Source organism: Lontra canadensis, unplaced genomic scaffold (assembly GCF_010015895.1).
Source record: "Lontra canadensis isolate GAN:19392208 unplaced genomic scaffold, GSC_riverotter_1.0 scaffold2, whole genome shotgun sequence".
In the NCBI taxonomy this organism is placed as follows: domain Eukaryota; kingdom Metazoa; phylum Chordata; class Mammalia; order Carnivora; family Mustelidae; genus Lontra; species Lontra canadensis.
In genome coordinates, this window is record NW_022630996.1 from 51,340,254 (window position 1) to 51,367,062 (window position 26,809).

Here is a 26,809-nt window from a genome sequence, read left to right on the forward strand (position 1 = left end):
AGTGTAATAAACATTAATTCAATAATATTACTAATACTCAAATAGTGTTTACAATGTACAAATCATTTTCCTAACTTTATGCTCATGTAAGTTTTATAAAAACCCTATCGTGGGGCACCTGGGTGGCTAAGTGGGTTCGAGCCTCTGCCTTCGGCTCAGGTCGTGATCCCGGGTTCCTGGGATCGAGCCCCGCATCGGGCTCTGTGCTCAGCGGGGAGCCTGCTTCCTCTTCTCTCTTTGCCTGCCTCTCTGCTTACTTGTGATCTCTGTCTATCAAAAAACAAAACAAAACAAAACAAAAAAACCCTATCGTATGTATAGTATTAGCCCCATTTATTAGATGAAGAAATTAAGACAGATTAACTTGTCCCAAATCTCAGTAAATAAGTGGCAACACTAGGAACTGAATTCAGATAATCTGACTCCAGAATCTGTTTTTTAAAAAATTCTCCAATGGTTTTCAATAATAGTTTACTTTTAATTATTAATATTACTATTAACACTATTACTAGCATCATCTGCATCTTAAACAAAACCCCATTTGCTTTTTATCTACATTGCTTTGAGAAAAATTAATCAGTATATTCCGAAATATGGAAATTTAAGAGTTAGTGACAATGAGGACGGGGTTTCTTTTGTCAGTTTCTGAGTTCACACTATAATCATCTTTGTACTTACCCTATTATTATTATAACTAATTATTAATATCTGTCATTCATAGTAGAATGTACAGTCAGTGGCCAGATCTGTTACTGAAAAATCTATCTCTGGTGCCTAGTACAGGGTTAGAATAAAATAGGTGATCATCAAATATTTATTGAAAAAAATAATGCAGGCATAAAAAGTTTATAACAGTAAAAAAGTCTCTAAGTTAATTGATAATATTTCCAGGAAACTTCACTTATAATCTTAGTAATTCACAGAGCAGTTTTTCTCATTGTGCTATTTTAATATATAACATTAAATTCAGTCACAATTAGAATTGTTTAATAAATAAAAGAGGATAGAATTCTACTTAATTTGGCTTTTCATGGCTTAGAATGGCTGTGCTCAAATGTTTTGTTTGCTAAGTTATCATATACATCCAGTAAGAGACTTTTACAAATTCTCCCTTTGAACAAAATTACTTGGGATAAAGTGTGCTTTTTCCAGATCATATTTAATTGAGTATCACAGCAATACAATACTGAAGACTACCCCAAACTTAAGTTTTTCTCTCCTCTGCCCATTTTAAACACCTCTAAATCTCCACATAAGCCTCCATCTTGCTTTCTTATTGTTGGCATATTCATTAATCCATTCATTCACTCATTCATTTCTACGTGGCTCGTGCACTCTTCAAGCATTTTTCATTGAAACTCCACAAAACTGTCATCCCAATAAAAATTCCACCAGCATTTTTCAAGGAGCTTGAACAAACAATCCTAAAATTTATATGGAACCAGAAGAGACCCCGAACTGCTAAGGAGATGTTGAAAAAGAAAAGTAAAACTGGGGGCATCACGTTGACTGATTTCAAGCTTTACTACAAAGCTGTGATCACCAAGACAGCATGGTACTGGCACAAAAACAGACACATAGACCAGTGGGACAGAGTATAGAGCCCAGGTATGGACCCGCAACTCTACGGTCAACTAACCTTCGACAAAGCAGGAAAAAATATCCAGTGGAAAAAGACAGTCTCTTCAATAAATGGTGCTGAGAAAATTGGACCAGCTACATATAGAAGAATGAAACTCGACCATTCTCTTACACCGTACACAAAGATAAACTATAAATGGATAAAAGACCTCAATGTGAGGCAGGAATCTATCAAAACCCCAGAGGAGAACACAGGCAGTAGCCTCTTTGACATCGGCCACAGCAACTTCTTTCAAGACATGTCTCCAAAAGCAAAGAAAACAAAAGCGAAAATGAACTTTTGGGACTTCATCGAGAACAAAAGCTTCTGCACAGCAAAGGAAATAGTCAACAAAACAAAGAGGCAACCCACGGAATGGGAGAAGATATTCGCAAATGACACTACAGACAAAGGGCTGATATCCAAGATCTATGAAGAATTCCTCAAACTCGACACACACAAAACAGGTAATCATGTCAAAAAACGGGAAGAAGACATAATGGACACTTCTCCAAGAAGACATACAAATGGCTAACAGACACATGAAAAAATGTTCGTCATCATTAGCCATCAGGGAGATTCAAGTCAAAACCACATTGACATACCACCTTATACCAGTTAGAATGGCCAAAATTAACAAGACAGTAAACAACAAGTGTTGGAGAGGATGTGGAGAAAGGGGAACCCTCTTCTACTGTTGGTGGGAATGCAAGGTGGTGCAGCCACTTTGGAAAACAGTGTGGAGATTCCTTAAGAAATTAAAAATAGAGCTGCCCCGTGACCCTGCATTTGCACTACAGGGTATTTACCCTAAAGATACAGGTGTAGTGAAAAGAAGGGCCATCTGTACCCCAATGTTCATAGAAGCAATGGCCACAGTTGCCAAACTGTGGAAAGAACCTAGATGCCCTTCGATGGACAAATGGATAAAGAAGATATGGTCCATATATACAATGGAGTATAATGCCTCCATCAGAAAGGATGACTGCCCAACTTGTATATCAACATGGAGGGGACTGGAAGAGATTACGCTGAGTGAAATAAGTCAAGCAGAGAGAGTCAAGTATCATATGGTTTCACTTACTTGTGGAGTGTGAGGAATAACACGGAGGACATGGGGAGATAGAGAGGAGAAGTGAGATGGGGGAAATCAGAGGGGGAGACAAACCATGAGAGACTGTGGACTCTGAGAAACAAACCGAGGGTTTTGGAAGGGAGTGGTGGGGGGGTTTGGTAAGCCTGGTGGTGGGTATTAAGGAGGGCACGTATTGCATGGAACACTGGGTGTGGTGCATAAATAATGAATTTTGAAATACTGAAAAGAAATAAAATGGGAAAAAAATAACGATGGATATATGTCATTATACATTTACCCAAATTCATACATTTTTATCATTAAGAGTGAACCCTAATGTAAACTCTGAAATTTAGAAGAATTTGTCAGTGTAGTTACATCAGCTGTACCAAATGAATCACTCTGGTGAGTTAAATTGATAATGGGGAAGGCCATTAATGTGTGAGGGCAGAGGGTACATAGGATATCTCTGTACCTTCTTCTCAATTTTTGCTGTGAACTTAAAACTACTCTAAAAAATGAAGTCTTTAACTAATTCTATTTCCAATGCAATGTATTGATTCTATGTTATTTTTAGAAATATGTTTCCTACTTGAAACAAAGGTCTATGATTTCGAAGTTCCTTTGTTCATCTTTATAGGTACCTTTCCAAATATTCCAAATGAGTATTTAGTATCTGAATATTTACCTTTTGTTTGGTGCTTCAGCATTTTTCACACTCCAGAGTAATGCATCATATTAAGATATGTGACAACTGCCGGGGAAGATAGTGGAGTAGGAGGATCCTAAACTCACTTCATCCCACAAGTACAACTATACCCATATCAGTGTAAATAATTTGGAAAAACAACCCAAAGACTGGCAGAACAGACTCTCCACAGCTCAATGTAGAGAAGATGCCATATCAAAGAAGGTAGGAGGGATAGAGAAACAATAGGGAGCCAAAGAGGCCACAGGACTGTCTGCAGGAAGAAGAGACAAAAGGGATATGGAAAGGGGAGAGGAGCAGACCACTACATTAGGTACCCCAGGCATTGAAGACCCACACTGGGAAGATGAATCCCCATAACATTTGTGTTTGAAAAGTAGAGGGGCCTAATTTTTCAAGTTCTTACAATCAATGGGGCTTAACAGATAGAATTTTAAAAATCAGGGGCTTGGCTCTGGGAGGGCTTGAGTGTGATAGGAAACTGAGTCCTCACCCATAGAGAGACAGCACAACAAATAGCCTGACAGAGAACAGCATAAAAAGAGCAGTTTGAATAACACCTAGGGTATACAGGAAGGTTTATTTACTAATCTCAGAGCATGTGCCTGATGGGCAGGAAGTTTTTGGAGACTTTCCAAGAATAAAAGACCTAGTCAGTGCCATTCCCTCTCCCCCCCCCCCCCCCCAGCCTAGATATACAAGGACACTTGCAAGAACCAGCACAGGGCAACACTCTCCACCTAGCTGGCTAACAGCACAACCCACCCTTGCATACTTCTGCAGATCATGCAAACGGAAGTGAAAAGAAAGCCAGGATAGAAATATTTATATTGGACAAAATTGACTTTAAAACAAAGACTGTGACAAGAGACAAAAGAGGGACACTACATAATCATTAAAGAAACAATCCAACAAGAAGGTATAATAATTGTAAATATTTATGCACCCAACCTTGGAGCTCCCGGTTACATAAAGCATTTAATAACAAACATAAAGGAAATAATCAATAGTAGTATGATAATAGTAGGGGACTTTAAAACCCCACTGACATCAATGGATAGATTATCCAAACAGAAAATCAACAAGGAAACAATGGCTTTGACTGACACATTGGACCAGATGGTTCTAACAGACAGAGCATTCCATCCTAAAACAGCAGAATACATGTTCTTTTCAAGCACACTCGGAACATTCTCCAGAATAGATCACGTGTTAGGCTACAAAACAAGTCTCAACAAGCTAAAAAAAAAAAAAAAACAAAATAAAACTGAAGTCATACCAGGCATCTTTTCCAACCACAATGTTATGAAACTAGAAATCAGCCACAAGAAAAAATCTGGAAGGAACACAAATACATGAGGTTCAATAACATTCTACTAAATAATGAATGGATCAACCAAAAAATCAAAGAGGAAATAAAAAAATGCATGGAGACAATTGAAAATGAAAACACAATTATCCAAAATGTTTTGGATGTAGCAGAAGCTGTTCTAAGAAAGAAGTTTATAGCAATATGGGCCTTAAGAAGCAAGAAAATTGTCAGTTAAACAACTTAACTTTACACCTAAAGGAGCTAGAAAAAGAACAAAACCCAAAACCAGTAGAAGGAAGGAAGTAATAAAGATTAGAGCAGAAATAAACAGAAATGAAATTTAAAAAAAAATGGATCAATGAAACCAGGAGCTGATTCTTCGAAAAGATTAAAAAATTTGATAAACATTTGCCCTGACTCATCAAAAACAAAAGCAAACAACAAAAGTTAAAAGATCACCAAAAAAACAAAGAGAGAGAGGACTCAAATAAAATCAGAAATGAAAGAGGAGAAATAACAACTAACACCACAGAAATACAAAGGATTGTAAGAAAGTATCATAAAAAATTATATGTTATCAAGTTGGACAACCTAAAAGAAATAGATAAATTCTTAGAAACACATAACCTTCTAAAAATGAATAAGGAAGAAATAGAAAATTTGAACAGACTGATAACAGCATTGAAATGGAATCAGTAATCAAAAAACTCCCAACAAACAAAGATCCAGGACCAGATGTCTTCACAGATTAATTATACTGAGCATATAAAGAAGAGTTAATACCTATTCTTCTGAAGCTATTCCAAAAAGTAGAAGGGGGGGGGAAACTTCCAAATTCATTCTGTGAGGCCAACATTACCTTGATACCAAAACCAAGTAAAGACACTACAAAAAAGAGAACTCTCAGCCAGTATGTCTGATGAACATAGATGCAAAATTCATCAATAAAATATTAGCAAACCAAGTCCAACAGTACAGTAAAAAAAAAAAAAATCATTTCCCATGATCAAGTGGAATTTATTCCTAGGATGCATGGGTGGTTCAATATTCACAAATCAATCAACACGATACATCAAGAAAAGAAAGGATAAAAACTATATGATCATTTTAGTAAATGCAGAAAAATCATTTGACAAAGTACAACATAGATTTATGATAAAAGCACCCAGTAAAGTAGGTTTAGAGGGACCATAGCTCAGCAGAATATGACCATTTATGAAAAATACATAGCTAACATCATACTTAATGGTGAAAAGCTGAGAGCTTTCCTCTTAAGGTCAGGAACAAGACAAAGATGCCCACTCTCACCACTGTTGTTCAACATAGTACCAGAAGTTCTTCCACAGCCATCAAACAAGAAGAAGAAATAAAAGGCATCCAGAAGGGTATGAAAGAGGTAAATCTTTCACTATTTGCAGATGACATGAAAGTATATATAGAAAACCCTAAAGACTCCACCTAAAAACTACTAAAACTAATAGATGAATTCAGGAAAGTCACAGGATACAAAATCAATCTACAGAAAACCATTGCATATCTATACACTAATAAAGAAGTAGGAGAAAGAGAAATTAAGGAAACAATCCCATTTATAATTGCACCAAAAATAATTAAAAACCTAGGCATGAACTTAACCAAGGAGGTGAAAGATCTGAACTCTGAATATTATAAAACATTGATCAAAGATATTGAAGATGACATAAACAAAGGGAAAGATATTCTATGTTCATAGAAGGACCAACATTGTTAAAATGTTAGACTGCCCAAAGAAGTTTATAGATTTATTATAATCCCTACCAAAGTACCAGTAGCATTTTTCAGAGAACTAGAATAAATAACAAAAACTTTTATGGAACCACATGAAAACTTAAATAGACAAAGAAGTCTTGAAAAAGAACACAATTGGAGCTATCATAATCCAGTTATGATATTATCATGTCATAATCCTGGATATTAAGATACACTGAAGAGCTTTAGTAATATAATAATATGGTACTGGCAGAAAAATAGACAGATAAGATCAAGGGAACAACATAGAAGGCCCAGAAATATACCCAGGATTATATGGTCAATTCATCTTCAACAAAGGAGGCAAGGACATGCATTGTAAAAAAGACAATCTCTTTAACAAATGGTGTTGGAAAAGTTGGACAGCTACATACAAAAAAAATGAAACTGGACCACTTTCTTTCACAGTACACAAAGATAAATTCAAAGTTGTTTAAAGATCTAAATATGAGACTTGAAACCATAAAATCCTAGAAGAGAGCACAGACAGTAAATTTCTCTGAGATTGGCTATAGCAACCTCTTTCTAGTTATGTCTCCTCAGGCAAGGGAAACAAAATAACAAAACAAACAATAAAATAAATAAACAAAATAAACTATTGGGACTACATTAAAATAAAAAGCTTCTTCACAGCAAAGGAAACAAACAACAAAACTAAAAGACAACCTACTAAATGGGGGAAGATATTTGCAAATGACATGTCCAATAAAGTTTTAGTATACAAAATACATAAAGAACTTCCATAATACAACACCAAAAATAAACAAAAAACTAAAACAAATAATCTAATTTGAAGAAGAGCAGAAGACATGAATAGACATTTCCCCCAAAGAAGACATACAGATGACCAACAGACACAGGAAAAAATGCTCAACATCACTCATCATCAGGGAAATGAAAATCAAAACTGTAATGAGTTATCACCTTACACCTGTCAGAATAACTAAAATAAAAAACACACCAATAACAAGTGTTGGTAAGGATGTGGAAAAAAAGGAACCCTAGTGCACAAATGGTGGGAATGCAGACTGGTTCAGCAACTGTCAAAAACAATATGGAGGTTCCTCAAAAATTAAAAATAGAATCACCATATAATCCAGTAATTCCACTACTGGCTATTTATCCAAAGAATACAAAAACACTGATTCTAAAAGATATATGCACCCCTATGTTTGTAGCCAAATTAGGGAAGCAATGTAAGTGTCCATTAATAGATGAATAAAGAAAATGTGGAATGAACACACACACACACTTACACACATACATGCATACACACAATGGAGTATTACTCAGCCATATAAAAGAAGAAAATTTTGTCATTGGCAACAATATGGTTGGATCTAGAGGGCATAATGCTGAGTGAAATAAGTCAGAGAAAGGGAAATAACATGATTTACTGATATGTGAAATTAAAAAAAAAAAGAAAGAGACAAAACAAAAAACAGACTCTTAGTTATAGAGAACAAATGGATGGTTACCAGATGCAAGGTGGGTGGGGATATCAGTGAAATAGGTCAAAGGGATTAAGAGCATGCTTTTCCTGGTGAGCACTGAGTGTAACACTGTTAACTATGCTGGAATAAAAATAGAAATAAAAGTAAAAATAAATTTTGAAAAGATGTGGCTCTGCTTTGGGTTTTTTGGTTTTGTTTTTGACCTGCTTGTTTTTTTGTAGGGTTAAAAAATACGACTTCCGTATACAGATTTATTTTCAGGTAGGAGTTATTAAGATCATGTGTATAGGGAATTTGACAATCTGAAAACTTATTCCTTAAAACTATGATGACATTGGATAACCTTTGGGTTTTGTGTGTGTGTGTGTGTGTGTGTGTGTGTGTGTTGCATACTACAATTTGAAAGGCTCTACCTTAGATTATGGTAGTATCAACAGAGGTGATGGGAATTGGTTAGATTTTGGTTATATTTTGAAGCTAATGCCAGTAGGATTTGCTGGCATTTTTTATGTGAATTGTGTAGAATAGAGGAAATTCATAAATGCTCCAAAAACTTGGCTGGCGAAAATGAGTGAATAGTGTCATTTATTTAAAAGGAAGATTTAAAAGGTAGACTGGGACATGGGGCTGGGGATTGATTTACCAGTTTTATTCCCCCTATTTATAGAGAATAAAAAAGGGCAAATAGTTAAGGAAAATGCCACAAAGCCAGTAAATTTTAGTGCCTGTTTTCGACCCAGTTTTAGTCTCACTAAAGTTGTGGGTTGTGAAAGAAATGAGATTCTGTCATACATTACATTTGTAGTTCTGTGCAAAGAAAGTATTGTAGGACCAGAAGGAGAATAAGATTAACGAAAGCAGGTCTCATGGCTGAGTCTATGGACTTGGCTATCTTTAAAAAGCCTACTGGCTTTGTCCCAATTTCGGAAGAGACCAGTAACCCTCTCTTCTCTCTTAGGACATTTGGACTCAGACTGATTTTCTTGGTTGAATGTTTTGGGGGATTTTTCTGCTTCAAGCGATAAGAAAAAAACAACAGAAATTTCCTCACAGTTCTAAAGTCTGGAAGTCTGAGATCAAGAGGTTGGCAGGATGGTTTCTTCTGAGGCCTCTCTTCTTGGCTGATAGATGGCTAACTTGTGGTCCCTGTGCCTGTGTGTGTGTGTCTGTGTGTGTTTTAAGATTCATTTTTTTTTAGAGATGGGTTGGGGAGTAGGGAAGGGGGGCAGAGGGAGAGGAAGAGAGAGGACCTCAAGCAGACTCCCTGCTGAGTGCAAAGCCTACTTGGGGTTCCATATCACAGGACCTGAGCTGAAACCAAGAGTCAGATGATTAACTGACAGAGCTACCTAGGCAACCTGAAGTCCCTGTGTTTTTATATAATTTTCCCTTTGGATATGCCTGTGTCCTAATCTCCTTTATAAGGATATCAGTCATACTGGAGTAGGACCCATCCTAATGATCTCCTTTGAACATAACTAACACTTTCAAGGCCCTATCTTCAAAAATAGTCACTTTCTGAGGTACTAGGGGTTAGAAGTTCAACATATAAATTTTAAGGGACATAATTCATCCCGTTAATAAATAAACTAGCTGACTGAGAAAACAATAATGCTCATATTTCATGAATATATAGAGAGCAGCTTTATTGGCTTAAGGAAGAGGCAGTGTTTGGTGGGGGGGAAAAAGGTACATGTAGAGTCAATGAATGACACCTGGTTTCTAATCCACTTAATCTTTCTAAAGCTCAGTTTTCTCATTTGTGAAATGGGAATATTGTGAAATGGGAATATAAAAAAATTCTTTCATTTTTATGTGGTTATCAAGTTTGAATAAATAATGTGCTACATCATAAAGCCAATACTAAATACTAAAACTCTCATAGTAAAGATCATATTTAAAGTACTCCAGATTTATTCACTGCTTTTTCTAAAGCTTCCTAAAATATTATACTATATTTTTCCATGCTTGTACAAATTAGAAATCACGTACAGAAGTCAAAAGAATTAAAATGTATAACTTTTGGACTTTAATTAATTTTCTAAGTTTTCTTTGCTCAAAATCAAACAAATTTCTCATTTTAATATCATTTTATAACAAAAGTTTTTGTTATACAGTTTTTGGAATTTTAATTCTTTTATTGTGAAGGTACAAAGGAAAGTGCTATAAGAAGGGGTACAGCAGTCATATAACAAATGAATAACTTATCTTTCTTATTCCAAAGCATTTATAAGAAAAAAAATATTGCAGGAAAAAAAGCATAGGGGTTGCAAGAGATAGAAAATGATATCTGTACCTTAACCCATTCCCCAGAGACAGCCTCTGTAAATACAATGTAATGAAGGGAACCTGGAACCAAATTGTCTGGATTTAGACCATAGTTTCCATTTTTTGGGTACGTTGAACAAGTTATGCCTCCTTTTGTTTTCCTTACTTGCAGTATTCAAAAAATAATAGCAGACTCCACACTGGATCATTGTGAGGTTTAAACAAATTACAATTGAGAAAATACTTAGGGCAGAGCCTGACACATGATAAGTTAAAAAAACAAAACAAAACTGTTGTGTTGTCTGGTCTCTCTTTTTATGTAATATATTATCTATAATATAACAATGTGAAAACTATTATGTTTTCCTTAAATGGTAATTCATATATATTACTTGTTAAAATAATTATCTTTGTCAAAATGCAGTATTAAGTTTACTTATCCTCATACAAACATTTTTTTTCTCCTTGTTACTTGCAGATACCAATAGAACTTCATAAAGGATCTTAAAAGATGTATTATAAAGCTGTATCATTGGGTATATGCACACATGTACTATATAATATAAACTAAAGTTAGGGAATTTTGATTATAAAACACATCATGTGAATTTCTATTTATTAAATTTTAATGAAATTATCTTTATATTTAATTTAATAAGATTTAATAATAATTAAATATAAAATATTAAATATATTTAATAATTTATTTTATATTTAATTTAATAACCTTATATTTAATAAGATTCATACTTAGGAAAATGAACATTTTAGATCTCAACAAAGAAGTATATCAATAGGGAACATTGAAAGGCCATTTTAGGCTTATACTCATATAAACAAGTTATTAATAATCTTTCTTTAGATGAATAGTTGTCATCTGTAATAAATAGCATTACAGAGAGCTTTTATTTTAAAATTGTTTCTTTTCCTCAAGTGAATATCATGTAATTTGAATTTTTTTAGTAGGTTAGGCTTATTACATTCCTTTTTCCTTCAAACTTACACTTTAAAAAATAGTGAAAATTTTTGGAAGAAACAAAATCTAGTAGAATTTATACATTTTAACCACATTTTAAAGTTTCTTTTGTTGGCTTTTTGGCTTAATTAAATATTAATTTGACAATGTTTTTTTTTTTCCAACTTAGAGATTGAAATCTCTTTTCCAGCACCTACAGAGTGACTTGGGGGGAAAAAAAAATCACTAAAACAGACATGTTCGTTCTTTTCTTATGCTAGTAGGTATTTTTTACTGTCCTTTCCTGTAAAATTTGAAGGCTCGTACTTAGAATGCTTTCCAAAATGTAATTTTGTGTCATAGGCATTTAAAAAGCATGTACATTTTTTCTTCTCTCCAAATTCACAAATCTTGATAATACAAAAAAATCTCACAGCTATACATATTCACAATATGTAGCTTGTGTGATAACATTTTTCAACACAAATGTTCATTGCTAGTTCTGTGCTTTGGAGCTATTTGAAGCATCACGGAGGACAGGTCCTCTGTTGTGAAGTGCTTATACTGTGAGTTAAACAAATAGTACAGATGAGCCCCAGAAAAATACACCAGATGTGCAGGTGAGTGATAAATCAATAAGAAATCTTATTTCCTAAGTACTAGATTTCATTAGCAGTGATTTCTCTGTCTTTAGAAATTTAGGAAAATACATCATTATGTATAATTTGATGGGCTTTACCATGGTGATAATATTGCTTAGGAAAAAACTGATACTAAGTAAGGACATAGTGAACTGCGTATAAAGCAAAAAACCAAATGAGTAGAAAGTAGAAAACAAAGAATGTAAATGAGTTTAAGTAGAGGATATTTCCATGGAGGCAGTGGTACATAAATCATATTTATAGCAAAGACTCATATTTAAAATTTTGCTAAAAAGGAATAGTACCATAATCTAATTTAAATAAAAACAGATAATAGTTATATCGGCACATTAAATAACCATCATAGCTTACTTTTTTCGACCAAATGTCGGTGGAAAACTGGGGATATGAAAAAGAAGATTTACTACTAATGTCAAGAAGAGAGATTAATATTTTATGAGAATGGGGATAAAAGTATTTCGATGTAATGAAATACATAATCGCAACACAACAGGAACTCCCTGGAATGACCGTAGATATTAGTTAGATATTGTTAACCACCACCTTTTCACATCAAAAACTTCAACAGAAAGAGCTAATGAATATCACTCTGAGGGGTTTTGCCAAAAGTTTGTGGGTAAAGGATGAGTACTGAATTTTACTAAAATTTAAATGTAAGGAGGTTGTTTTATAGGTGACAAGAAGTCTTGCTCTTTTCAAATCCTGTAGGATTCCAGATTCTTCACCCGAATTCAATCTAGTAAAATAAAATATTTGTGAACATACTAAGGCCAAATAAGTGCCAGACCTTCTTGTCCTATTAGGCAATGACAACCTGTCACTTAATGGAATGATAGCAACAGTAACTCACATTTCCTGAGTTCTCTCAGTGTTTCTAAGTGTTTCTCTACATTTTCATATTTAATTAAAAAAAAAAAAAAAGGAGATGATTTCTCTCCCCACACTTTCACGAAAGGGGAAACGAAAACAAAGACAGTTTAAGTAACTTGTGTAACTCTCAGAGTTGATGTGCTAGAGTGGATATTTTGACCAGAGGCCATTGATTTCAGAATCTGTGGGCTTTGCTATTTCTTTAGCATCTTAGTAAAATTAAAATTTTTCATTAAATACAACATATATGAATATCAGCATCTATGCAGTCTACCTATTTTAGATTGTGTTGACATATATAAATCCTCAAATATCTTGGCAGGAAAGAAAATTTAAAGTTAGTGATTTGGTTGTTAGTGTCAAAATTTTTACTGAAAATAAGGATTAAACTACATTAGGGGGGCACCTGGGTGGCTCAGTGGGTTAAAGCCTCTGCCTTCAGCTCAAGTCATGATCTCGGGGTCTTGGGATGGAGCCCTGCATTGGGCTCTCTGCTGGTCAGGGAGCCTGCTTCCCTCTCTCCCTGCCTGCCTCTCTGCCTACTTGTGATTTCTATTTCAAATAGATAGATAAAATCTTAAAAAAAAAAAAAAAACCTGCATTAGGATAAGCTAGAGTAGGGTTCCTCCTCTGTCTCCTCATGCAGTGTTACACTCATCTTGCAGTCCTTGAGCCTAAAAGGTTTTTGTTGGCTAATTGACTTGTGATGTGATACTTTTTGTGGCTGTGCATCAGAATCACCTTGGAAGCTTAAAAAAAGTTAATGCCTAGATTATAAACAGAACCTTTGAAATTAGAAATTCTGGGAGTGAGGCCTGGACTTAGTTGTGGTTTTTGTTCTTGATACTGTTTTAAGCTACCCAGTCTTTATTATTTTATTTTATTTTTTAAAAGATTTTATTTATTCATTTGACAGAGAAAGAGCATAAGCAGGGGGAGTGACAGGCAAAAGAAGAGAGAAAAGCAGGCTCCTTGTGGAGCACAGTCAATGCAATGCCAGGTTCTATCCCAGGACCCTGGGATCATGACCTGAGCTGAAGGCATACACTTAACCAACTGAGCCACCCAGGTGCCCCACCACCCAGTCACTTTAATGTGAAGCCCAAATTGAATAACACTGATTACTCACTAAAGATATTGACAGAGGGAACAAGAAACATGCTAGCTCTTTTGGAGACGAATTGACAATAATATGTATTTAAATATTCCTAGATATAAATAAATAAATGTATATATTCCTAGGTAAACAGAGTTGTCTGTGTGTATAGATGACTAATTAAATGTATGTTGAAATGTAATTCTGCCCCAGATACTTCATGAATTGCCCATTTTAAGAACATTTTTTTTTTTAAGATTTTATTTATTTATTTGAGAGAGAGCATGAGAGAGGAGAAGGTCAGAGGGAGAAGCAGAGTCCCCAAGGAGCTGGAAGCCCGATGCGGGACTCGATCCTGGAAGTCCGGGATCATGACCTGAGCCGAAGGCAGTTGCTCAACCAACTGAGCCACCCAGGCGCCCAAGAACATTTTTTAAAATAAGATTAATATCCCTAAGAAATGGAAGAATAAATCTGTTACATCGTCTATGTTAAGTGAGTTCATTTTTTAATTCCCCCAATTATGCCAAGAATATCTTTTATGAAACTTTTAATTAAGTCAACTCAGTATTTACCAAATAGCTTTTGTGTCTTTTTATTTTTGGTGCCCTTCGAGTTAAAACTGTCACCCGCCATTTCTATCTGAAACATCCAGGCCAGCCAGTTGCCTTGTAAAATGGTCTACATTCTAGATGTATCTTACAATTCTCTCCCAGTATTATTTAACTCCACCCTCTGACCTCTGAGTTATCTGCAAACTGAATGTTAGGTTTAGACTCCAGATTGATTAGACTCAGGATAAATATTTTTAGCAAGAATAGTTCATAAATAATATTAGGTATCAGATTAGGATTTCCATAAAGCAGGCTGCCACACCATTATGTAAGATAATGAAAGATGATTGCTTTAGCCAAAACCCATTAATTTCTCCCTTAATAAGAAATCAACATATAGGGGCACCTGGGCGGCTGAGTCAGTTAAGCGTCGGCCTTAGGCTCAGGTCATGATCCCAGGGTCCTGGGATCAGCCCTGCATTGGGCTCTCTGCCCAGCAGGGAGCCTGCTTCTCCCCCTGCCTGCTGCGCCCCTGCTTATGCTCTCTCCCCCACTCTGACAAATAAATAAATTAATTAAATCTTTTAAAAAATCAATATGTAAGTATATATGTAATTTATGTGTGTATGTCTGTGTGTGTATGTCTGTGAGATATGTGTGTATGTCTGTGTCATAAACATAACAAATTTCTGGAAAAAATTTCACCTCCAGATTGATTCAGTAACCTAAGGAAAATATGAATTTTCCTATTGACCATTATGAATTTATTCAGAGGGTGTCTGGGTGACTCAGTCAGTTAAGCATCTGCCTTTGGCTTAGGTCACTCAGGTCATGATGGGTCCTCCTATCAAACCTGGTGTTGGTCTCCCTGCTCAGCAGGAAGTCTGCTTCTTCTTCTGCCCCTCCCCCTATTTGTGCTCATTCTCTCTTTCAAATAAATAAATAAAATCCTCAAAAAAATTCTAAAAGAATTCATTCAGTTTTCAAAATTGTATGTAAATTGTATGTATGTATTTCAATTTCAAAATTGTATGTAATCAGCAATTAACCTATACTTTGACATGAGTCTGTTCAATTCTTACCAGACCTTTCGTAATAATGATTTTAGCTTCCATTTTTGAAAATTGCCTGAATTACTATTAGTATTGGAGGTTGCAAAAATGGTTATTTTTTTAAAATGTATAATTCCTTTCATAACCACTAGCTGGCATTTTTCTGTGTCTTATGTGAATAGAAATAAAATTTGTGTATAGTATATATAATTTCATATTGATATCTCAAATTCAATTTTAATATTTTAGCATTTCGCTCTTGAATTTTCATGTTTGTGTTTATATTCTCTCTCTCTCTTTTTTTTAAAGATTTCGTTTATTTATTTGACAGAGATCACAAGTAGGCAAAGAGGCAGGCAGAGAGAGAGGATGAAACAGGCTCCCTGCTGAGCAGAGAGCCCGATGTGGGGCTCAATCCCAGGACCCTGGGATCATGACCTGAGCTGAAGGCAGAGGCTTTAACCCACTAAGCCACCCAGGTGCCCCTGTGTTTTTATTCTCTTAAACTGAAAATCTTGACTTATAATATTATTAATATATTTACTTATTACTTGCTTTGTTATATAGTACATAATAAATCCTTTATAGAAAAATATCAAACTAAAAATTTACTGATTGATGTTTAAGATTTCAGTTTTGTTTTTTTCTTTAAAGTATATTCCATTATGAATGTAATCAGAGTATTCTTCCAAAAATTACTTGAAATAATTCTTTTCTCTGGTTATGGTAACAATTTGATATATGGTTAAATTAATTTGTTTCATTTATGTTCAAGTGTTTAAATTTACCTTTATTTTCATGGTACATAAAGTAGCTCAGAAGCATAAAAATATATTCTCAGAAATATTATTCCTATCCTCCTTTCTTTTACCTGTTGCAGCCACACTACATAATTAACCATTTATGTGACTACTCTTATTCTTCCTGTGCATTTTAATAAAAGTGTAACTACATCCACCAGTCCCCTCCCATGCACATATACATACACAAACATATATAAACATTTAAGACATAAATATTTTTAAATATAAAACTAACAGTACATATATCGAGCTATAGAAATAATTGAATATAACACAATAGCAATATAAACACACACCATTAAATTTCTTAATCGCAAGTCTCATCTATTTTATTGTCCTTTTATTAAGAAATATGTTAAACTCTTGCACTATGATTATACATGTAAAATTATTCTTCTGATTCTGTCAAGTGAGGCTGAGCTATTAGGTGTACACACATTCAGAATCATTGTTTTTCCTTGGTGACTTGAAAATTTTAACATTATGAAGGGGAGAGCCTTATCTTTTAAGAGTACAGATCTTCCACACTGGTGTTCAGGCTCCCTCTTTTCTATATTCAAATTGTATTTACTTTGTCAAAGAAAAGATGATTGCTTAATAACTGAATGGACAGTCTATGTCTGTTTTTTTTTTTTTTTTTCATATGAAGTCTTTGTTCTTTCTTCTGTAGAAGCAAATGTTAATGGAGCACATGCCCCTTATCCTCCCATACTCCTTTCTCCAGGGCCAGAAGGAATTCAGACTGCCTATTTTTATACTTACTGGTATCCTGGGGAAAAAGGTAAAGAAGAGTTTATAAAACCTGGACAAAAGAAGGATGTAACTTTTTCAGTTTTCCCAAGGGCTGAATCTTGGCTGACATAACTGACAGTTTTTGGACATACAGAAGGAAATGATGAGTTGGGCTAAATGTCCAGATGTGTGCTCAACAGATGTATAAGGTTACATTTGAAAAGGCAAGGAATGGAATACCTGTATCTTTAGAGAGGAAGTTGTAAATAGTAAACACATAACTCAGCTATCAACTGTAGTCTGATTTTTAAAGATCTTCAGAGTAACAAATACTTTTCATCTCCTTAAAGCATTTTAGCAGTGCTTAAAAAAGTCCTTATATATGTAAAATCAGTTCAAAAAAGATCATAAATTGAAGTAAATCAAATGGAGACTTAGATTATAATTCTTGCTTTATCATCTTTAATATATGGTTGAGCATTTTTGATTAATATATTTTTACCATAAAATGTAAATAGACTTTTTTTTTATCTTTACTCATCTATACCTGGGAATTTCTTGCTCTTACTTCTTAGTATTAAACATCTTCATAAACACCTTGCAAATATTCTATTACCCAGACTAAGGAAAATTATTGAAGAAAAATAGCACAGTTACTCCATTTTTTTCACTCCCATAGAACAATGCTGTTTTTTAGTAGTTTACTTCTGTATTCTCTGAAGACCCAGGATGAATAATGTCTTAAAATATCAAGCAAGAAAAGTGGAGTCCTTTTTCCATAAGAGAGCTATTGTAGCACTATACTGGAATGTCCAGTGTAGGATAGGTACTCCCCTCGTTCAAATATTCATTCATGTACATCAAAATATTCTTTTATGTTCTACATGGTTACCATGCTTTGCCTGCTCCTTAAAAGCCAAAACATACATTCATGGGAATGACAACAAGGCACATCCTAATTCGGAAATTTTAAAGGCCTCTGGGATTTAAAGTTGACACTTCTTTGGCTGAGCTCCAACACACAACTGAACTGGGAAGAAGAAAGAAGGCCATTTGTGTTCTGTGCTTCCTTCCATCTCATGCCGTTCTGGAGAGAAAAATGATATCCAAGATAGAAGTGTGATAACTTGCTCAGATAATGAGGTGTTAATTTGAAATGAATTAAATAGGCAATCTTTAAAAAAGAGAAAGTTGTCTGTGGAAATTCACCTAAGAGTTGGACCAGCTGGATTATTAGTTGGACTACCATGTAGTAGTCTCAGGAGCACAGAAAGTGTTTCTTCATATTGGAAGAAAATTTTAAAAACTCACAGCATTTCCTCTTTATCCTCTGTAAACGCAGGCAAGGGAGGAGGTACTTCTCTAGGATTTACCTTCTACTACGGACAGGTGGTGGGAGGAAGAAGTGAGGAGGGAAACTGCAGCAAGAGGAGTCAAGCAGGGGTAAGATATTCAGGCATCAGGGAGCTCATTGACATCTCCCCTCTCCCAGGACAACCTCTCAATCTAACAGAGATCTTGCCTTCCTTAATTGTGTTTGGGTGCAGAGACAGGGGGGAAGGTGAGCAAGCTGCCAAAAAAATAGAACTATCTCTGGAAAAGTACCTACATTTCAATCACCACCTCCAAAGGCTGTAAGGGAGAGATGGTTAATTTAGTTATTCTTGCAAAATATACCACTACAAGTGTTTTTCTTCCCACACTGACATTAAGTAGCTATGCATATGGTACTCTTTATTTGTCAAGATACAAAAGCATTTTCACATATTCATATGCTCTTTTAAGAAATTTGTTTAGTTTCTTTCCTTATCTTTAGATGCCTTTAATTTCCAGAGAGGCAGTTTCATCAAGAGGATAAGAGGAGAGATTTTAAAGTCAGACCGGATTTCAAATTCTAACTCTATCATCTATTAATTAATGTGGCCTTATACAAACTACCTGATTTCTCTGAGTCTCAATTTATGAATTTTTAAAATGTGTGTTATTATTACATACCTCTCAAAATATGAGATTAAATGAAATAATGTGTTCAAAGGCTGGCACATAGCTGTGATCACTGTTACAATTATTATTACTCATATATACAGTAAGAATGTGGTGACCATTCCAAGAACTCCAGAATTTAAGACTGTAAGGGTTTGTTCATTGTTTAAGATGCTTTGTCTCTCTGGTACCATACAGCCTCAACTTTTTCTTAACAGAGTACTGTAAATGACTACTTCCAAGGATAGAACTTATATTCTATTACTTTATAAGAACATAGGAAGATGAGAGAAGGGATCTTGTCTTACGTGTCTTTGAAAGGGTAACATCAAATACTAGTTGGTAGATACTGTATATTTGTAAGTTCTCTGTGAACTAATATTCTATATGAATACTAATAATACTAAGATACTAATAATTATACTACTTTACATTTCCATTTTATCTTTCCTTAAAGATTAAAATAATGCCTTCCCCTTGTATCTTCTGGTCTTGAATTATTTAAGATATTTAATTTAAATGAAAAAATACTTTTTAAATGATTGCAGAAATGGTATTTTCATTACAGTGAAATAATTTAACATATTTTTACTTATGAATATCTACTCAGGAGAAGCAGGGTAGTTAGAGTTAGTGAGTCAGGACTTTTCCAAGTTCCATTTTGGACATGATAAAGTTGAGATGCTTATTAGATCCTCAAGTGGAAATGACAAGGAGCAATTTTATGTAAATTTGGCATTCAGGGAAGAGGTCCAGGCTGGAGATATAAATGAACACATCTTCAGCATATTGATGGTATTTTAAATTCTGAGGGAGACTGAGGTGCAAAACGAGTCTAGAGAGAGAAAAGTCTCCCAAAGCTGAGACTTGTGGCATTCCATAGTACCTCCAAATACCTCCAGTATTTGGAGGTACTAGGAGGAAGCAGCAAAGGAGACTGGAAAAGAAGCAGAAAAATCACAGGAGCGTGTGGTGTACAGTCCTAAAAGAAAGTGAGCAAGTTGTATCAAGGAGAAGACACTCATGATGAAGTGTGTCAAATACTGTTGAGAAATTCCCTGGTTTAGAAACAGGCCAGGTTACTGGGACTAACTAAGGGCGGATAAAAACTTCTGGGTGAGTACAGAAGCTGTCTCAATGTTTTCAGAGAGATATCCAAATAATGAGAATCACTAGGCCAAATTTTGAAGGGAGTAAGGACATAGAAAAGTAAGTGCGCATCTGGTGGTCCTGAAGAGAGTGAGAAGATGAGTGGTGATTTTGGTTATCTTTGGGAGCAAAGGGGTAGAAGTTAAGCTAAGAACTCTAAGAGTCAGGGTCAAACAGATACGAACCAATCTTGTCACTTACACACTCACCAGAATCAGAGGAGAATGATCTTGATGCAGGGAAATAGAGGAAATAAATATAAAAGCAAAATTTTGGAAATCACACACCAGCCCAAACAGATAATTATAGACAAAGTGTACACCACCAGGTTTACCCAAGGCATTTATATTTTTTTAAAGGGTCTTTTTTTTTTTTAAGATTTTATTTATTTATTTGACAGAGAGAGATCACAAGTAGGCAGAGAGGCAGGCAGAGAGAGAAGGGGAAGCAGGCTCCCTGCTGAGCAGAGAGCCCGAAGTGGGGCTTGATCCCAGGACCCTGGGATCATGACCTGAGCCGAAAGCAGAGGCTTTAACCCACTGAGCCACCCAGGTGTCCCTATCCAAGGCATTTAAAACATGAATGTAGTTCAGAGTTATGTTCTAGATACCTGGCGACAACTGACACAAATGCCTCTGGAAAAATAGTGATTCTTACCTGTGTCTCAGTTATGTTTTCCAAAGCAATGACCAGCACACACCAAAGAAAATCAGGCACACAAGGAAACAGTAATTATATTTAACAACGAGGAAAAACAAGAGACAAATGAGACACTGTTGCAGGGATTTTGGACATCTATGGTATCAGACACAGATTTTTGCAACTATGCTTAATATATTTTAACAAGTAAAAGAAAATCATGCAAATAAACAGACATATTAGGAAAATGGTTTCACGTGACATTGCGGATTTGCAAAGAATACATAGAATTTCTAGAAATGAAAAATACAAAAATTGAAATTAAAAATGGAGTACTTAGATTTGATAGCAAATTCCATAAAGCAGGAGAAAAAAATTCCTCAATAGTAGATCAAAAGAAACTCCACAGAATGAAGGCTAGAGCAGGGGAACAAGGATGGAAATTAAGGAAGAAAGGATAAATAACACAGAACGGAGCGAAAGAGTGAGATTTCATTTACGTTGAAGAGTCCTGTTTCTTCAGGACTCCTTAGTGCCTGGACGCAATCCTAGCATTACTCCAAAAATTTTCTGAGCAAATGAAAGAAAGCATTATTTAAGTAGAAAAGGCCTTAGAAAATAATGTCTGAGGACAGGCCTGTGAAATACTGACCCCAATTGGTCAGTCTTATTAAATGGACAGGGGCAGACCTCTATTTTACATGTTTCTCGGTTGAAAAATATCAAACTTCATCATAAGTGATTTGTAATGAGACTGATGCTAATTTTATTTGAGAAGACAACAGAAGTGTTTCAAAGAGCATTTGATAGCATGTTGTTCTGAGCATGCAAAGTTCAGATGAATGATGTGTACTACAATCGCAGAAGTTCCATTTAACTTATTTTTAAGTGTATTCATTTCCTTTTCTTAATCAGTAGTCTCTATTTGCCCTTTATTAAGCTACTTATTCTTTCAAAGCCCCTCTTTCCTTATCCAAAAATTAGAAATGATAGAACTGTCCCCTTTTACTTTATTTGTTTGTCCTGAGCCTCACCAAACGAGGTAATTTGTGTCAGACTGGCAAGGGCTCTGCAACTGTAAGAACTGTTTCCTCGTAGTTGAGGAGCTCCTGAAGCTCCCTTATAAGAAAGCTTGTTATGTCAATTTTCAACATTATTGATTAAGTTTCCTTTTGTTATTCCTCCATATTTTTCAAAGAAGCTCATGTAGGAAGAATGCATTAAAACATTTTTAGGTTAAATTTTCTTACATTATTTACATCACATAAGAAAATAGAAATAGGCCCAAAATGTGATCAGTTTTTGTTTGCTCTTCTATTATAAAAACAGACACCACCGTACTAAGTCCAGTCCAGTAAGAGAGTGGTGAGAAGTTTAAGGAATCTCCTGTTGCTTGAGATGTGCACAGTCTTTGGGTTGTGTTGGCATTCTTGTTGGGGGGCTTTCCTTGGCATTTTTATCTCTTCCCTTAGAGACTGGGTTGAGTGGGGTCTTGGTACTCAATTCTTTAATTCTTCATCCATTTTTAGTTCCCTATGTATGTTAACAGCCACTTCCTAATAGGATGTGTTAACAGGACAAAAGAGGGTTTTTACTGCAACAAGCAGCTGCCTTACGTGCATTTCAATAGTTAACACTGCTTGTTTATACAAATAAATAAATAAATAAACATGTTCCAAAGAAAAGAGGAGTTTACAGATGGCAGCTTGCCTTCTTGATTCATTACAGCTGAATACAAATTAGTGCTTTTACCACTTCACTGATAATGCAAGAATCACAGAATACTTCTGTTGATCCTTCCATCTTTTGTTCATTTTTTGTCATGCATTTTAATTCTACATGTATTTCAGCCCCATAAGACAATGATCTTAAACAGTATTCACTTAGATTTACTCACTTTTTACCTTCCCCGGGGACTTTCTGTCCTTCCTGCATTATTATGTGCTCATCTGGGATAACTTTCCTTCTTGAAACTCTTTCTGTGCAGCTTTTAACACGGACCTGTAGGTAATGAGTTCTCTTAGCTTTGGTTTGTTTGAAAAGGTCTTTATTTCCATTTTTTATTGTCAATTTTTAACAAAGACAAAAACAGGCATCTAGGACCCATCCTCTGGGTGAATAGTCATCACCCATGACTGATCCTACCCCTTTCACACCCATATCCACACCCACAATCAGTATAAAGCAAGACTTAGACATTGCATCAGTGCATTCATTTGACCGACTAATAATTTAGTATACTATCTAAAGAATAAGGCTTTCTTTCCCTTTTTTGTATATTTAGCTGGCCAATGTCACATATGAAAAATGATTTAAAAGAATTGCTTAGGGGTGCCAGGGTGGCTCAGTCAGTTGACCATCCCACTCTTCATTTCACTGAAGTTGTGATCTCAGAGTTGTGGAATCAAGGCCCAAATCATGCTCCATGCCCAGCAGAGAGTCTGCCTGAGATTCTCTCCCAGTGGCCCTCCCCAACCCTGTGCCACTTCCACACACACATGCTCTCTCTCTCAATCTCTCTGTCTCTAAAGTACATAAACAGAACAAATCTTAAAAAAAAAAAAAAAAAAGAATTGCTTAATATCACAGGCTGTTTAGTGTTCAAATTTCTCATTGTCTTATAAATGTCGTAACATTTTTACAGCTTAGTTTTTTAATAAGGATGCAGTAAAGTCCTTACCTTATGGGGGTTACTTTGTTAACTCTTACTTAGGAGTGCAAGAGCCACTTCTTATTGCCCCCCCCTTTTTTTCCTTACAATTTATTTGTCAAAGGAATAGTGTCTCTCCTTCCCACATATATGTGTATCTGAGTTTGCTGATTGCATACCAGTGGTAAACTCTACCATAATCCTTTGTTTTCTGTAAGTCCTTATTTACTTATTTGTTTGTTTGTTTAAATTCAATTAGCCAAGGTATAGTACCTGTGAATTACTGGCAGAATATAAAGGCTGGGTAAGATTCAAGCTTGGTTTTGGGGGCCAGATCACTTTATAAGAGGTATTGATTTCCATTGTTAGGAGTAGCATGATGTTGTTGTATTTTCTCTTTTGTGTGGGTAGCACTGAGAATCACACAACCAGTCCTTATATCAGTGTCTCTCCATTCATAATGGTTTTCTGAAGTTCTTCAGTAGATTACTCTGGGAACAATATTTCTTGACTTCTTGTATGCTAACAATGTGTCCTTGTCTTTTATACTTGGAAGTCAGTTTAGCTTTCTGTAAAATTGTGGGCTTTCTTTCCTTGAGTATCTTAAATATGTTCTTCCTTTTTCTTTCTCTTTCTTTTTTCTTTAAATGAGTGAAATCAAGAGTGGGACTTTTAATTAATTGAACAGAAATTTTATTTCCTTTCCAAGTGACTCAGTCAAATCTCTGGTATGTGAGACCATGATCCTTGTACTCATTTTATGGGAAACTAGTTTTCCTTAAATTTAGGTGGAAGGGTCTGCTTACAATAGCTCTTTGAATTTCACAACACCTCTCTTTTTTTAAAAAAATTAAATGTTAATGTAATATATATTTCTTATATATTTATAAAACATTAACATTTTATATATGTGATTTATATAATGATATACATACTATTTTATAGTTTTATATTTTATACTTTCTGAGATGTCCTGGCTCTATTTTCTTCTCCCACTTGTACCTGAATCTTTCATTTCCTATGCTCTTACAGCAGTTTCTATAACTTACAGTAGTACTGGAGTTAATATGCAAATGAAGGAGACTATTTCAGGTACAATATTAGTACCAAATATTGCTTGAGAAACTTTGGTTTTGATTTTGTCCCACAAACAAAGATACAGGAGTAAATAGTAAATTAAGGTTCAGAACAAAAGCAGGCAGAAACACACCGCCTCGTATTATCTGTGGTTCCCTAGCAAGTCTCAGGAGGGAATGCATGCATTCCAGTCATCTGGCCTCTGAGAGCAGTAGTGTCAGAAACACGCTATCACAGAGCGCCAGTGGAAGACTGGTACCAGCAGAGACTCAGAAATCCGACTCTGGGCATCCGAATACCAGCTCTGTCACTTAGAATCTGCACAACTTGGGCAAGTTTCTTAACCTCTTTATGACACTGTTTCCTCATTTATAGAAATAAAGTAGTCGTAGTTACCTACCTTTATATTATTCAAATGCAGTTCCTGGCATCTAGTAAATGTTCAATTACTAAAACTTCATTCAGTTCAGCTTCAGAGGTTTTGAGGTAAATTCAAGTCACAGAACTCAAAATTTCTTTGGAGGTAAATTTGGTAATTTGGCTTTACTTTTGAGTGTAATAAAAATCAGACAAAACAGTGAAAATGGAAATGAAATTCTGTCTAGGTAGTTTTGATATTTACAAGATTAAAATTGTGTTTCCTGTCTTTTTATAAATTTGCCATTGTGGTAGTCTAGACTTTGGCAGTTTGCCAAGTATGTAGGTGGATACTTCATTTTAAAATCCTGAATTTTGTATCATGCTGGAGTTATTAAGCTTTAAAAAGTCACCAGGAAGCTCATCTGATAGTCATTTTTATTTTACTTCTTTAAAAACAAATAGAGTTTATTCAGAGTTCTTAGGCTCTCTTTGTTATTAATAATCTAAACAAGAAAACTACTTCCAAAAATTATGAAGAGAGAAGAATTATGTGAAATATAAGTTACAAACTGCATGGGGATTTGACATCAGTTCATTTTTACAGAAATAGTCATATTAATTATGTTTATATCAACTTCTCACCCCCTTCATACGACTCTGTAGCACAGGTAGCTGCCTGGTGCCTGTTTTTGTTTATTTTAGTACCATAGCAGCTAATTGGAAGGAAGAATGACATAGTCCTGGTTCACATGATATAGAAATAACATCTGCCTGCTTGGGTGAAGTGGCAGAGAGTAGTTTTAGCTATAGACTTGAGTAAGCACAGGTATCTATAAATTCTGCTGAATTATTGATTGCACTTCAACAGACGAAACACATGGTAGCATTATATTATCTTCTATGAATACCAGGTCTGTGTCTTATTCTAACTTGGTTGTATGGTTTATCCTGCATACTGCTCATAAATCCTGATGACCTTGAGAAGAACAAAAAGAAAAGTAAACAGCTTTTTCTCTGTTATTTTAAATGGACAGTTTCTCTCTTACGCTGAGTATAATGAAGGATTCTGTTCATTGCTATCTTCATTATGACCTGACAAACTGTAGCAGTTTGATAGTAGGGGATTTGATTTGAAGAGTGGATAACCCAGAGATACAGCTCTGTGCCCATTGGGGATCACACTGGGGGAACTGGATTAATGTCTCATATAATAACCATGAAATTCGAATTGACATTATAAAACTGAGGCCGTGGAACACATGATAATCATAGAAAAACAACTTCAGAGAGGAAGGAATGCTTACTAATAATACTAGATACTCAGTAACCTTTTTTTTTTTTTAAAGAGAAGAATATTGGACTGAGTATTTTGCATTTACTGAGGTAATATTAGAAAATGATTACATCTCCAGTTCCAGGTTGGGGACTTTTTTCTGGGACCTATGACAGGATGTTTTCTTTTAGCCTTTTATTTTTTTTTTCCATTTTACCTAGAAAAGGAAAATCTTTCTTGCCAGATTTTTTTAACCCCGTCTAAGTAATAAAATTCTATCTAAGAATGTAGTTATTAGAAAGTACTGCTATCTATTTAAAACTTACGGAAACACTTAATTTTTAAGGCAACATTAACGGGTTGAATTATGGAGCAATTCCTCCGGAAGTTCATGTCAGAGGAATGTTATTGCCAAATAAATCCACTATGATCAGTTGAGCGACAGTGAATAGGAAAAGCACTTAAAATAATTGGACACTCAGGGGTACCTTTCCAAAGTCTGTTGTGACATGTTAGCTGTGTCACTCCCATTAAAACCAGTGGGGGTTTTGAGGTTGAAATTCATCTTTACAGATTAAAGCCTTCCTTCTTAACACGTGGCACTGTAGAAACCATCAGAAAAGCCCAGGGTTGGAACATATCAAATGTTCTGTGGAAAGTAGTGATACTAATTTCTCCCTTTCACATTTGTCTTTATACACTTCCTTAATTTTAATGCATTCAACTG

General features: G+C 35.1%; 1 protein-coding gene across 1 annotated transcript in view; it reads left to right on the forward strand.

Annotated features, from left to right (window-relative positions):
• The window catches only part of AGMO (alkylglycerol monooxygenase), a 209,080-nt gene that overhangs the window by 24,560 nt on the left and 157,711 nt on the right, over positions 1-26,809 (forward strand). The window lies entirely within an intron of this gene.